Genomic DNA, 12,221 nt, shown 5'->3' with positions numbered 1-12,221 from the left:
GCTGTGGAGGGACACACCCACCGGCACACAGGTGGCGGCCCCGGGGCGGGGCGCCGGTGGGGGCGGCCAGGTGCAGGTCGACGGGCTCGCTGGCCGAAGGCACGGCAACCGGGCCCGCGGCGGAGCCTGGGTCCGGGCCAGGCACCCCGGGGGCGTCTGGGGTGCGGCTGCCTTCCAGGGCCGCCTTCTGGCCCCCTGGCGGGCCGGGCCGGCGTGGAGCGCCCCCTCCGGCGCGCGCGCCGTGGTGGGAGGGGCCTGAGGAGGCGGGGCCTGCAGCGGGGCCCCGGCGCGGGCGGAGCCGGCGGCCACCGCCCGCGGGCGAGTTAAAGGAGAAGGCGGAGCGGGAGGCAAAAAGCCTACAGCACCCGGTATTCCCAGGCGGTCTCCCATCCAAGTACTAACCAGGCCCGACCCTGCTTAGCTTCCGAGATCAGACGAGATCGGGCGCGTTCAGGGTGGCATGGCCGTAGACGGGACGGGGACGGCGGGCTGCCTCTTGAGGCCCACTTTCGCTGGCGCTTGCGCCTCACCGCCAGCCTGGCGGTCAGCCCGCCCCGGCAGGACCCCGTCGCCCGCCCAGGCAGGGGGAACGGAGGTCTCGGGTACCAGGCGGTGGCGGAGGCGGAGGGTTTGGCCACCCCCTCCCAGCCGAGGGCGGGCGTGACCCAGCGAACCCTTCGGCGCTTGGCGCCCCGCCCAAGATCCGGCCCGTCGCTCAGAGGGACGTGGCCCCGGAGGCTTCAGGGCCCGGGGCCCGCGGTCCCTTGGGCATCGCCCCTGCCCGCCCACGCGGCGCTAGGCGCCGCCCAGCCGCAGCCCGGGGCGGCCCTCCTGCCCGACAGCAGCTGGCCCGAAACCACTGGGAGCCACCATCGTGTCGCCACGGCCCCTCAGCCCCGGCGAGGCCACCCTTGCCCGCACACCACCCGCCGAGCTCAGGAGCCCGCCCCTGGCGGCCGGCAGGCCCGGGGAAGAGGCCCCTGCCCTCGATCCCGCTCCCGAACCCGGCCGCGCCGGCGACACGGCGGGGGGCGGGGCTTTTGCCGGAGGGAGCTGTGGAGGGACACACCCACCGGCACACAGGTGGCGGCCCCGGGGCGGGGCGCCGGAGGGGGCGGCCAGGTGCAGGTCGAGGGGCTCGCTGGCCGAAGGGACGGCAACCGGGCCCACGGCGGAGCCTGGGTCCGGGCCAGGCACCCTGGGGGCGTCTGGGGTGCGGCTGCCTTCCAGGGCCGCCTTCTGGCCGCCTGGCGGGCCGGGCCGGCGGGGAGCGCCCCCTCCGGCGCGTGCGCCGTGGTGGGAGGGGCCTGAGGAGGAGGGGCCTGCAGCGGGGCCCCGGCGCGGGCGGAGCCGGCGGCCACCGCCCGCGGGCGAGTAAAGGAGAAGGCGGAGCGGGAGGCAAAAAGCCTACAGCACCCGGTATTCCCAGGCGGTCTCCCATCCAAGTACTAACCAGGCCCGACCCTGCTTAAGCTTCCGAGATCAGACGAGATCGGGCGCGTTCAGGGTGGTATGGCCGTAGACGGGGGCGGGGACGGCGGGCTGCCTCTTGAGGCCCACTTTCGCTGGCGCTTGCGCCTCACCGACAGCCTGGCGGTCAGCCCGCCCCGGCAGGACCCCGTCGCCCGCCCAGGCAGGGGGAACGGAGGTCTCGGGTACCGGGCGGTGGCGGAGGCGGAGGGTTTGGCCACCCCCTCCCAGCCGAGGGCGGGCGTGACCCAGCGAACCCTTCGGCGCTTGGCGCCCCGCCAAGATCCCGCCCGTCGCTCACAGGGACGTGGCCCCGGAGGCTTCAGGGCCCGGGGCCCACGGTCCCTTGGGCATCGCCCCTGCCCGCCCACGCGGCGCTAGGCGCCGCCCGGCCGCAGCCCGGGCCGGCCCTCCTGCCCGACAGCAGCTGGCCCGAAGCCACTGGGAGCCACCATCGTGTCGCCACGGCCCCTCAGCCCCGGCGAGGCCACCCTTGCCCGCACACCACCCGCCGAGCTCAGGAGCCCGCCCCTGGCGGCCGGCAGGCCCGGGGAAGCGGCCCCTGCCCTCGATCCCGCTCCCGCACCCGGCCGCGGCGGCGACACGGCGGGGGCGGGGCTTTTGCCGGAGGGAGCTGTGGAGGGACACACCCACCGGCACACAGGTGGCGGCCCCGGGGCGGGGCGCCGGTGGGGGCGGCCAAGTGCAGGTCGACGGGCTCGCTGGCCGAAGGCACGGCAACCGGGCCCGCGGCGGAGCCTGGGTCCGGGCCAGGCACCCCGGGGGCATCTGGGGTGCGGCTGCCTTCCAGGGCCGCCTTCTGGCCGCCTGGCGGGCCGGACCGGCGGGGAGCGCCCCCTCCGGCGCGCGCGCCGTGGTGCGAGGGGCCTGAGGAGGCGGGGCCTGCAGCGGAGCCCCGGCGCGGGCGGAGCCGGCGGCCACCGCCCGCGGGCGAGTTCAAGGAGAAGGCGGAGCGGGAGGCAAAAAGCCTACAGCACCCGGTATTCCCAGGCGGTCTCCCATCCAAGTACTAACCAGGCCCGACCCTGCTTAGCTTCCGAGATCAGACGAGATCGGGCGCGTTCAGGGTGGTATGGCCGTAGACGGGACGGGGACGGCGGGCTGCCTCTTGAGGCCCACTTTCGCTGGCGCTTGCGCCTCACCGCCAGCCTGGCGGTCAGCCCGCCCCGGCAGGACCCCGTCGCCCGCCCAGGCAGGGGGAACGGAGGTCTCGGGTACCGGGCGGTGGCGGAGGCGGAGGGTTTGGCCACCCCCTCCCAGCCGAGGGCGGGCGTGACCCAGCGAACCCTTCGGCGCTTGGCGCCCCGCCCAAGATCCGGCCCGTCGCTCACAGGGACGTGGCCCCGGAGGCTTCAGGGCCCGGGGCCCGCGGTCCCTTGGGCATCGCCCCTGTCCGCCCACGCGGCGCTAGGCGCCGCCCGGCCGCAGCCCGGGCCGGCCCTCCTGCCCGACAGCAGCTGGCCCGAAGCCACTGGGAGCCACCATCGTGTCGCCACGGCCCCTCAGCCCCGGCGAGGCCACCCTTGCCCGCACACCACCCGCCGGGCTCAGTAGCCCGCCCCTGGCGGACGGCAGGCCAGGGGAAGCGGCCCCTGCCCTCGATCCCGCTCCCGCACCCGGCCGCGGCGGCGACACGGCGGGGGGCGGGGCTTTTGCCGGAGGGAGCTGTGGAGGGACACACCCACCGGCACACAGGTGGCGGCCCCGGGGCGGGTCGCCGGTGGTGGCGGCCAGGTGCAGGTCGAGGGGCTCGCTGGCGGAAGGCACGGCAATCGGGCCCGCGGCGGAGCCTGGGTCTGGGCCAGGCACCCCGGGGGCGTCTGGGGTGCGGCTGCCTTCCAGGGCCGCCTTCTGGCCGCCTGGCGGGCCGGGCTGGCGGGGAGCGCCCCCTCCGGCGCGCGCGCCGTGGTGGGAGGGGCCTGAGGAGGCGGGGCCTGCAGCGGGACCCGGGCGCGGGCGGAGCCGGCGGCCACCGCCCGCGGGCGAGTTAAAGGAGAAGGCGGAGCGGGAGGCAAAAACCCTACAGCACCCGGTATTCCCAGGCGGTCTCCCATCCAAGTACTAACCAGGCCCGACCCTGCTTAGCTTCCGAGATCAGACGAGATCGGGCGCGTTCAGGGTGGTATGGCCGTAGACGGGGGCGGGGACGGCGGGCTGCCTCTTGAGGCCCACTTTCGCTGGCGCTTGCGCCTCACCGCCAGCCTGGCGGTCAGCCCGCCCCGGCAGGACCCCGTCGCCCGCCCAGGCAGGGGGAACGGAGGTCTCGGGTACCGGGCGGTGGCGGAGGCGGAGGGTTTGGCCACCCCCTCCCAGCCGAGGGCGGGCGTGACCCAGCGAACCCTTCGGCGCTTGGCGCCCCGCCAAGATCCCGCCCGTCGCTCACAGGGACGTGGCCCCGGAGGCTTCAATGCCCGGGGCCCGCGGTCCCTTGGGCATCGCCCCTGCCCGCCCACGCGGCGCTAGGCGCCGCCCAGCCGCAACCCGGGCCGGCCCTCCTGCCCGACAGCAGCTGGCCCGAAGCCACTGGGAGCCACCATCGTGTCGCCACGGCCCCTCAGCCCCGGCGAGGCCACCCTTGCCCGCACACCACCCGCCGAGCTCAGGAGCCCGCCCCTGGCGGCCGGCAGGCCCGGGGAAGCGGCCCCTGCCCTCGATCCCGCTCCCGCACCCGGCAGCGGCGGCGACACGGCGGGGGGCGGGGCTTTTGCCGGAGGGAGCTGTGGAGGGACACAGCCACCGGCACACAGGTGGCGGCCCCGGGGCGGGGCGCCGGTGGGGGCGGCCAGGTGCAGGTCGACGGGCTCGCTGGCCGAAGGGACGGCAACCGGGCCCGCGGCGGAGCCTGGGTCCGGGCCAGGCACCCCGGGGGCGTCTGGGGTGCGGCTGCCTTCCAGGGCCGCCTTCTGGCCGCCTGGCGGGCCGGGCCGGCGGGGAGCGCCCCCTCCGGCGCGCGTGCCGTGGTGGGAGGGGCCTGAGGAGGCGGGGCCTGCAGCGGGGCCCCGGCGCGGGCGGAGCCGGCGGCCACCGCCCGCGGGCGAGTTAAAGGAGAAGGCGGAGCGGGAGGCAAAAAGCCTACAGCACCCGGTATTCCCAGGCGGTCTCCCATCCAAGTACTAACCAGGCCCGACCCTGCTTAGCTTCCGAGATCAGACGAGATCGGGCGCGTTCAGGGTGGTATGGCCGTAGACGGGGGCGGGGACGGCGGGCTGCCTCCTGAGGCCCACTTTCGCTGTCGCTTGCGCCTCACCGCCAGCCTGGCGGTCAGCCCGCCCCGGCGGGACCCCGTCGCCCGCCCAGGCAGGGGGAGCGGAGGTCTCGGGTACCAGGCGGTGGCGGAGGCGGAGGGTTTGGCCACCCCCTCCCAGCCGAGGGCGGGCGTGACCCAGCGAACCCTTCGGCGCTTGGCGCCCCGCCCAAGATCCGGCCCGTCGCTCACAGGGACGTGGCCCCGGAGGCTTCAGGGCCCGGGGCCCGCGGTCCCTTGGGCATCGCCCCTGTCCGCCCACGCGGCGCTAGGCGCCTCCCGGCCGCAGCCCGGGCCGGCCCTCCTGCCCGACAGCAGCTGGCCCGAAGCCACTGGGAGCCACCATCGTGTCGCCACGGCCCCTCAGCCCCGGCGAGGCCACCCTTGCCCGCACACCACCCGCCGAGCTCAGGAGCCCGCCCCTGGCGGCTGGCAGGCCCGGGGAAGCGGCCCCTGCCCTCGATCCCGCTCCCGCACCCGGCCGCGGCGGCGACACGGCGGGGGGCGGGGCTTTTGCCGGAGGGAGCTGTGGAGGGACACACCCACCGGCACACAGGTGGCGGCCCCGGGGCGGGGCGCCGGTGGGGGCGGCCAGGTGCAGGTCGACGGGCTCGCTGGCCGAAGGCACGGCAACCGGGCCCGCGGCGGAGCCTGGGTCCGGGCCAGGCACCCCGGGGGCATCTGGGGTGCGGCTGCCTTCCAGGGCCGCCTTCTGGCCGCCTGGCGGGCCGGACCGGCGGGGAGCGCCCCCTCCGGCGCGCGCGCCGTGGTGCGAGGGGCCTGAGGAGGCGGGGCCTGCAGCGGAGCCCCGGCGCGGGCGGAGCCGGCGGCCACCGCCCGCGGGCGAGTTCAAGGAGAAGGCGGAGCGGGAGGCAAAAAGCCTACAGCACCCGGTATTCCCAGGCGGTCTCCCATCCAAGTACTAACCAGGCCCGACCCTGCTTAGCTTCCGAGATCAGACGAGATCGGGCGCGTTCAGGGTGGTATGGCCGTAGACGGGACGGGGACGGCGGGCTGCCTCTTGAGGCCCACTTTCGCTGGCGCTTGCGCCTCACCGCCAGCCTGGCGGTCAGCCCGCCCCGGCAGGACCCCGTCGCCCGCCCAGGCAGGGGGAACGGAGGTCTCGGGTACCGGGCGGTGGCGGAGGCGGAGGGTTTGGCCACCCCCTCCCAGCGGAGGGCGGGCGTGACCCAGCGAACCCTTCGGCGCTTGGCGCCCCGCCCAAGATCCGGCCCGTCGCTCACAGGGACGTGGCCCCGGAGGCTTCAGGGCCCGGGGCCCGCGGTCCCTTGGGCATCGCCCCTGTCCGCCCACGCGGCGCTAGGCGCCGCCCGGCCGCAGCCCGGGCCGGCCCTCCTGCCCGACAGCAGCTGGCCCGAAGCCACTGGGAGCCACCATCGTGTCGCCACGGCCCCTCAGCCCCGGCGAGGCCACCCTTGCCCGCACACCACCCGCCGGGCTCAGTAGCCCGCCCCTGGCGGACGGCAGGCCAGGGGAAGCGGCCCCTGCCCTCGATCCCGCTCCCGCACCCGGCCGCGGCGGCGACACGGCGGGGGGCGGGGCTTTTGCCGGAGGGAGCTGTGGAGGGACACACCCACCGGCACACAGGTGGCGGCCCCGGGGCGGGTCGCCGGTGGTGGCGGCCAGGTGCAGGTCGAGGGGCTCGCTGGCGGAAGGCACGGCAATCGGGCCCGCGGCGGAGCCTGGGTCTGGGCCAGGCACCCCGGGGGCGTCTGGGGTGCGGCTGCCTTCCAGGGCCGCCTTCTGGCCGCCTGGCGGGCCGGGCTGGCGGGGAGCGCCCCCTCCGGCGCGCGCGCCGTGGTGGGAGGGGCCTGAGGAGGCGGGGCCTGCAGCGGGACCCGGGCGCGGGCGGAGCCGGCGGCCACCGCCCGCGGGCGAGTTAAAGGAGAAGGCGGAGCGGGAGGCAAAAACCCTACAGCACCCGGTATTCCCAGGCGGTCTCCCATCCAAGTACTAACCAGGCCCGACCCTGCTTAGCTTCCGAGATCAGACGAGATCGGGCGCGTTCAGGGTAGTATGGCCGTAGACAGGGGCGGGGACGGCGGGCTGCCTCTTGAGGCCCACTTTCGCTGGCGCTTGCGCCTCACCGCCAGCCTGGCGGTCAGCCCGCCCCGGCAGGACCCCGTCGCCCGCCCAGGCAGGGGGAACGGAGGTCTCGGGTACCGGGCGGTGGCGGAGGCGGAGGGTTTGGCCACCCCCTCCCAGCCGAGGGCGGGCGTGACCCAGCGAACCCTTCGGCGCTTGGCGCCCCGCCAAGATCCCGCCCGTCGCTCACAGGGACGTGGCCCCGGAGGCTTCAGTGCCCGGGGCCCGCGGTCCCTTGGGCATCGCCCCTGCCCGCCCACGCGGCGCTAGGCGCCGCCCAGCCGCAACCCGGGCCGGCCCTCCTGCCCGACAGCAGCTGGCCCGAAGCCACTGGGAGCCACCATCGTGTCGCCACGGCCCCTCAGCCCCGGCGAGGCCACCCTTGCCCGCACACCACCCGCCGAGCTCAGGAGCCCGCCCCTGGCGGCCGGCAGGCCCGGGGAAGCGGCCCCTGCCCTCGATCCCGCTCCCGCACCTGGCAGCGGCGGCGACACGGCGGGGGGCGGGGCTTTTGCTGGAGGGAGCTGGGGAGGGACACAGCCACCGGCACACAGGTGGCGGCCCCGGGGCGGGGCGCCGGTGGGGGCGGCCAGGTGCAGGTCGACGGGCTCGCTGGCCGAAGGGACGGCAACCGGGCCCGCGGCGGAGCCTGGGTCCGGGCCAGGCACCCCGGGGGCGTCTGGGGTGCGGCTGCCTTCCAGGGCCGCCTTCTGGCCGCCTGGCGGGCCGGGCCGGCGGGGAGCGCCCCCTCCGGCGCGCGTGCCGTGGTGGGAGGGGCCTGAGGAGGCGGGGCCTGCAGCGGGGCCCCGGCGCGGGCGGAGCCGGCGGCCACCGCCCGCGGGCGAGTTAAAGGAGAAGGCGGAGCGGGAGGCAAAAAGCCTACAGCACCCGGTATTCCCAGGCGGTCTCCCATCCAAGTACTAACCAGGCCCGACCCTGCTTAGCTTCCGAGATCAGACGAGATCGGGCGCGTTCAGGGTAGTATGGCCGTAGACGGGGGCGGGGACGGCGGGCTGCCTCTTGAGGCCCACTTTCGCTGGCGCTTGCGCCTCACCGCCAGCCTGGCGGTCAGCCCGCCCCGGCAGGACCCCGTCGCCCGCCCAGGCAGGGGGAACGGAGGTCTCGGGTACCGGGCGGTGGCGGAGGCGGAGGGTTTGGCCACCCCCTCCCAGCCGAGGGCGGGCGTGACCCAGCGAACCCTTCGGCGCTTGGCGCCCCGCCAAGATCCCGCCCGTCGCTCATAGGGACGTGGCCCCGGAGGCTTCAGTGCCCGGGGCCCGCGGTCCCTTGGGCATCGCCCCTGCCCGCCCACGCGGCGCTAGGCGCCGCCCAGCCGCAACCCGGGCCGGCCCTCCTGCCCGACAGCAGCTGGCCCGAAGCCACTGGGAGCCACCATCGTGTCGCCACGGCCCCTCAGCCCCGGCGAGGCCACCCTTGCCCGCACACCACCTGCCGGGCTCAGGAGCCCGCCCCTGGCGGCCGGCAGGCCCGGGGAAGCAGCCCCTGCCCTCGATCCCGCTCCCGCACCCGGCCGCGGCGGCGACACGGCGGGGGGCGGGGCTTTTGCCGGAGGGAGCTGTGGAGGGACACACCCACCGGCACACAGGTGGCGGCCCCGGGGCGGGGCGCCGGTGGGGGCGGCCAGGTGCAGGTCGAGGGGCTCGCTGGCCGAAGGGACGGCAACCGGGCCCGCGGCGGAGCCTGGGTCCGGGCCAGGCACCCCGGGGGCGTCTGGGGTGCGGCTGCCTTCCAGGGCCGCCTTCTGGCCGCCTGGCGGGCCGGGCCGGCGGGGAGCGCCCCCTCCGGCGCGCGCGCCGTGGTGGGAGGGGCCTGAGGAGGCGGGGCCTGCAGCGGGGCCCCGGCGCCGGCGGAGCCGGCGGCCACCGCCCGCGGGCGAGTTAAAGGAGAAGGCGGAGCGGGAGGCAAAAAGCCTACAGCACCCGGTATTCCCAGGCGGTCTCCCATCCAAGTACTAACCAGGCCCGACCCTGCTTAGCTTCCGAGATCAGACGAGATCGGGCGCGTTCAGGGTAGTATGGCCGTAGACGGGGGCGGGGACGGCGGGCTGCCTCTTGAGGCCCACTTTCGCTGGCGCTTGCGCCTCACCGCCAGCCTGGCGGTCAGCCCACCCCGGCAGGACCCCGTCGCCCGCCCAGGCAGGGGGAACGGAGGTCTCGGGTACCGGGCGGTGGCGGAGGCGGAGGGTTTGGCCACCCCCTCCCAGCCGAGGGCGGGCGTGACCCAGCGAACACTTCGGCGCTTGGCGCCCCGCCAAGATCCCGCCCGTCGCTCACAGGGACGTGGCCCCGGAGGCTTCAGGGCCCGGGGCCCGCGGTCCCTTGGGCATCGCCCCTGCCCGCTCACGCGGCGCTAGGCGCCGCCCGGCCGCAGCCCGGGCCGGCCCTCCTGCCCGACAGCAGCTGGCCCGAAGCCACTGGGAGCCACCATCGTGTCGCCACGGCCCCTCAGCCCCGGCGAGGCCACCCTTGCCCGCACACCACCCGCCGAGCTCAGGAGCCCGCCCCTGGGGCCGGCAGGCCCGGGGAAGCGGCCCCTGCTCTCGATCCCGCTCCCGCACCGGGCCGCGGCGGCGACACGGCGGGGGCGGGGCTTTTGCCGGAGGGAGCTGTGGAGGGACACACCCACCGGCACACAGGTGGCGGCCCCGGGGCGGGGCGCCGGTGGGGGCGGCCAGGTGCAGGTCGACGGGCTCGCTGGCCGAAGGCACGGCAACCGGGCCCGCAGCGGAGCCTGGGTCCGGGCCAGGCACCCCGGGGGCATCTGGGGTGCGGCTGCCTTCCAGGGCCGCCTTCTGGCCGCCTGGCGGGCCGGACCGGCGGGGAGCGCCCCCTCCGGCGCGCGCGCCGTGGTGCGAGGGGCCTGAGGAGGCGGGGCCTGCAGCGGAGCCCCGGCGCGGGCGGAGCCGGCGGCCACCGCCCGCGGGCGAGTTCAAGGAGAAGGCGGAGCGGGAGGCAAAAAGCCTACAGCACCCGGTATTCCCAGGCGGTCTCCCATCCAAGTACTAACCAGGCCCGACCCTGCTTAGCTTCCGAGATCAGACGAGATCGGGCGCGTTCAGGGTGGTATGGCCGTAGACGGGACGGGGACGGCGGGCTGCCTCTTGAGGCCCACTTTCGCTGGCGCTTGCGCCTCACCGCCAGCCTGGCGGTCAGCCCGCCCCGGCAGGACCCCGTCGCCCGCCCAGGCAGGGGGAACGGAGGTCTCGGGTACCGGGCGGTGGCGGAGGCGGAGGGTTTGGCCACCCCCTCCCAGCCGAGGGCGGGCGTGACCCAGCGAACCCTTCGGCGCTTGGCGCCCCGCCCAAGATCCGGCCCGTCGCTCACAGGGACGTGGCCCCGGAGGCTTCAGGGCCCGGGGCCCGCGGTCCCTTGGGCATCGCCCCTGTCCGCCCACGCGGCGCTAGGCGCCGCCCGGCCGCAGCCCGGGCCGGCCCTCCTGCCCGACAGCAGCTGGCCCGAAGCCACTGGGAGCCACCATCGTGTCGCCACGGCCCCTCAGCCCCGGCGAGGCCACCCTTGCCCGCACACCACCCGCCGGGCTCAGTAGCCCGCCCCTGGCGGACGGCAGGCCAGGGGAAGCGGCCCCTGCCCTCGATCCCGCTCCCGCACCCGGCCGCGGCGGCGACACGGCGGGGGGCGGGGCTTTTGCCGGAGGGAGCTGTGGAGGGACACACCCACCGGCACACAGGTGGCGGCCCCGGGGCGGGTCGCCGGTGGTGGCGGCCAGGTGCAGGTCGAGGGGCTCGCTGGCGGAAGGCACGGCAATCGGGCCCGCGGCGGAGCCTGGGTCTGGGCCAGGCACCCCGGGGGCGTCTGGGGTGCGGCTGCCTTCCAGGGCCGCCTTCTGGCCGCCTGGCGGGCCGGGCTGGCGGGGAGCGCCCCCTCCGGCGCGCGCGCCGTGGTGGGAGGGGCCTGAGGAGGCGGGGCCTGCAGCGGGACCCGGGCGCGGGCGGAGCCGGCGGCCACCGCCCGCGGGCGAGTTAAAGGAGAAGGCGGAGCGGGAGGCAAAAACCCTACAGCACCCGGTATTCCCAGGCGGTCTCCCATCCAAGTACTAACCAGGCCCGACCCTGCTTAGCTTCCGAGATCAGACGAGATCGGGCGCGTTCAGGGTGGTATGGCCGTAGACGGGGGCGGGGACGGCGGGCTGCCTCTTGAGGCCCACTTTCGCTGGCGCTTGCGCCTCACCGCCAGCCTGGCGGTCAGCCCGCCCCGGCAGGACCCCGTCGCCCGCCCAGGCAGGGGGAACGGAGGTCTCGGGTACCGGGCGGTGGCGGAGGCGGAGGGTTTGGCCACCCCCTCCCAGCCGAGGGCGGGCGTGACCCAGCGAACCCTTCGGCGCTTGGCGCCCCGCCAAGATCCCGCCCGTCGCTCACAGGGACGTGGCCCCGGAGGCTTCAATGCCCGGGGCCCGCGGTCCCTTGGGCATCGCCCCTGCCCGCCCACGCGGCGCTAGGCGCCGCCCAGCCGCAACCCGGGCCGGCCCTCCTGCCCGACAGCAGCTGGCCCGAAGCCACTGGGAGCCACCATCGTGTCGCCACGGCCCCTCAGCCCCGGCGAGGCCACCCTTGCCCGCACACCACCCGCCGAGCTCAGGAGCCCGCCCCTGGCGGCCGGCAGGCCCGGGGAAGCGGCCCCTGCCCTCGATCCCGCTCCCGCACCCGGCAGCGGCGGCGACACGGCGGGGGGCGGGGCTTTTGCCGGAGGGAGCTGTGGAGGGACACAGCCACCGGCACACAGGTGGCGGCCCCGGGGCGGGGCGCCGGTGGGGGCGGCCAGGTGCAGGTCGACGGGCTCGCTGGCCGAAGGGACGGCAACCGGGCCCGCGGCGGAGCCTGGGTCCGGGCCAGGCACCCCGGGGGCGTCTGGGGTGCGGCTGCCTTCCAGGGCCGCCTTCTGGCCGCCTGGCGGGCCGGGCCGGCGGGGAGCGCCCCCTCCGGCGCGCGTGCCGTGGTGGGAGGGGCCTGAGGAGGCGGGGCCTGCAGCGGGGCCCCGGCGCGGGCGGAGCCGGCGGCCACCGCCCGCGGGCGAGTTAAAGGAGAAGGCGGAGCGGGAGGCAAAAAGCCTACAGCACCCGGTATTCCCAGGCGGTCTCCCATCCAAGTACTAACCAGGCCCGACCCTGCTTAGCTTCCGAGATCAGACGAGATCGGGCGCGTTCAGGGTGGTATGGCCGTAGACGGGGGCGGGGACGGCGGGCTGCCTCCTGAGGCCCACTTTCGCTGTCGCTTGCGCCTCACCGCCAGCCTGGCGGTCAGCCCGCCCCGGCGGGACCCCGTCGCCCGCCCAGGCAGGGGGAGCGGAGGTCTCGGGTACCAGGCGGTGGCGGAGGCGGAGGGTTTGGCCACCCCCTCCCAGCC

General features: G+C 76.8%; 12 non-coding genes across 12 annotated transcripts; all 12 read right to left on the bottom strand.

The window, feature by feature from the left end:
* Window positions 1-353: 353 nt before the first annotated feature.
* LOC149745168 (5S ribosomal RNA) lies at window positions 354-472 on the bottom strand. The gene has a single exon (XR_016389739.1). It is a non-coding gene; the product is annotated as a 5S ribosomal RNA (ribosomal RNA).
* A 932-nt stretch (window positions 473-1,404) lies between these two features.
* LOC149745167 (5S ribosomal RNA) lies at window positions 1,405-1,524 on the bottom strand. Its single transcript, XR_016390294.1, has one exon. It is a non-coding gene; the product is annotated as a 5S ribosomal RNA (ribosomal RNA).
* A 932-nt stretch (window positions 1,525-2,456) lies between these two features.
* LOC149745166 (5S ribosomal RNA) lies at window positions 2,457-2,575 on the bottom strand. Its single transcript, XR_016390624.1, has one exon. It is a non-coding gene; the product is annotated as a 5S ribosomal RNA (ribosomal RNA).
* A 933-nt stretch (window positions 2,576-3,508) lies between these two features.
* LOC149745165 (5S ribosomal RNA) lies at window positions 3,509-3,627 on the bottom strand. The gene has a single exon (XR_016389995.1). It is a non-coding gene; the product is annotated as a 5S ribosomal RNA (ribosomal RNA).
* Window positions 3,628-4,560: 933 nt separating this feature from the next.
* Window positions 4,561-4,679, bottom strand: LOC149745164 (5S ribosomal RNA). The gene has a single exon (XR_016390623.1). It is a non-coding gene; the product is annotated as a 5S ribosomal RNA (ribosomal RNA).
* A 934-nt stretch (window positions 4,680-5,613) lies between these two features.
* LOC149745163 (5S ribosomal RNA) lies at window positions 5,614-5,732 on the bottom strand. The gene has a single exon (XR_016390622.1). It is a non-coding gene; the product is annotated as a 5S ribosomal RNA (ribosomal RNA).
* A 933-nt stretch (window positions 5,733-6,665) lies between these two features.
* LOC149745162 (5S ribosomal RNA) lies at window positions 6,666-6,784 on the bottom strand. The gene has a single exon (XR_016390230.1). It is a non-coding gene; the product is annotated as a 5S ribosomal RNA (ribosomal RNA).
* Window positions 6,785-7,717: 933 nt separating this feature from the next.
* On the bottom strand, window positions 7,718-7,836 carry LOC149745161 (5S ribosomal RNA). Its single transcript, XR_016389768.1, has one exon. It is a non-coding gene; the product is annotated as a 5S ribosomal RNA (ribosomal RNA).
* A 933-nt stretch (window positions 7,837-8,769) lies between these two features.
* LOC149745160 (5S ribosomal RNA) lies at window positions 8,770-8,888 on the bottom strand. The gene has a single exon (XR_016389767.1). It is a non-coding gene; the product is annotated as a 5S ribosomal RNA (ribosomal RNA).
* Window positions 8,889-9,819: 931 nt separating this feature from the next.
* Window positions 9,820-9,938, bottom strand: LOC149745159 (5S ribosomal RNA). Its single transcript, XR_016390621.1, has one exon. It is a non-coding gene; the product is annotated as a 5S ribosomal RNA (ribosomal RNA).
* Window positions 9,939-10,871: 933 nt separating this feature from the next.
* LOC149745158 (5S ribosomal RNA) lies at window positions 10,872-10,990 on the bottom strand. Its single transcript, XR_016389994.1, has one exon. It is a non-coding gene; the product is annotated as a 5S ribosomal RNA (ribosomal RNA).
* Window positions 10,991-11,923: 933 nt separating this feature from the next.
* On the bottom strand, window positions 11,924-12,042 carry LOC149745157 (5S ribosomal RNA). Its single transcript, XR_016390620.1, has one exon. It is a non-coding gene; the product is annotated as a 5S ribosomal RNA (ribosomal RNA).
* Between the last annotated feature and the right edge of the window lie 179 nt (window positions 12,043-12,221).

This window comes from Delphinapterus leucas, chromosome 19 (genome assembly GCF_059928025.1).
Source record: "Delphinapterus leucas isolate spDelLeu-1000000601 "Yukka" chromosome 19, BTC_Dleu_Yukka2, whole genome shotgun sequence".
Lineage (NCBI taxonomy): Eukaryota > Metazoa > Chordata > Mammalia > Artiodactyla > Monodontidae > Delphinapterus > Delphinapterus leucas.
Note: the sequence above shows the minus strand (reverse complement) of the source record. Positions and strands in the feature narration are given on the sequence as shown.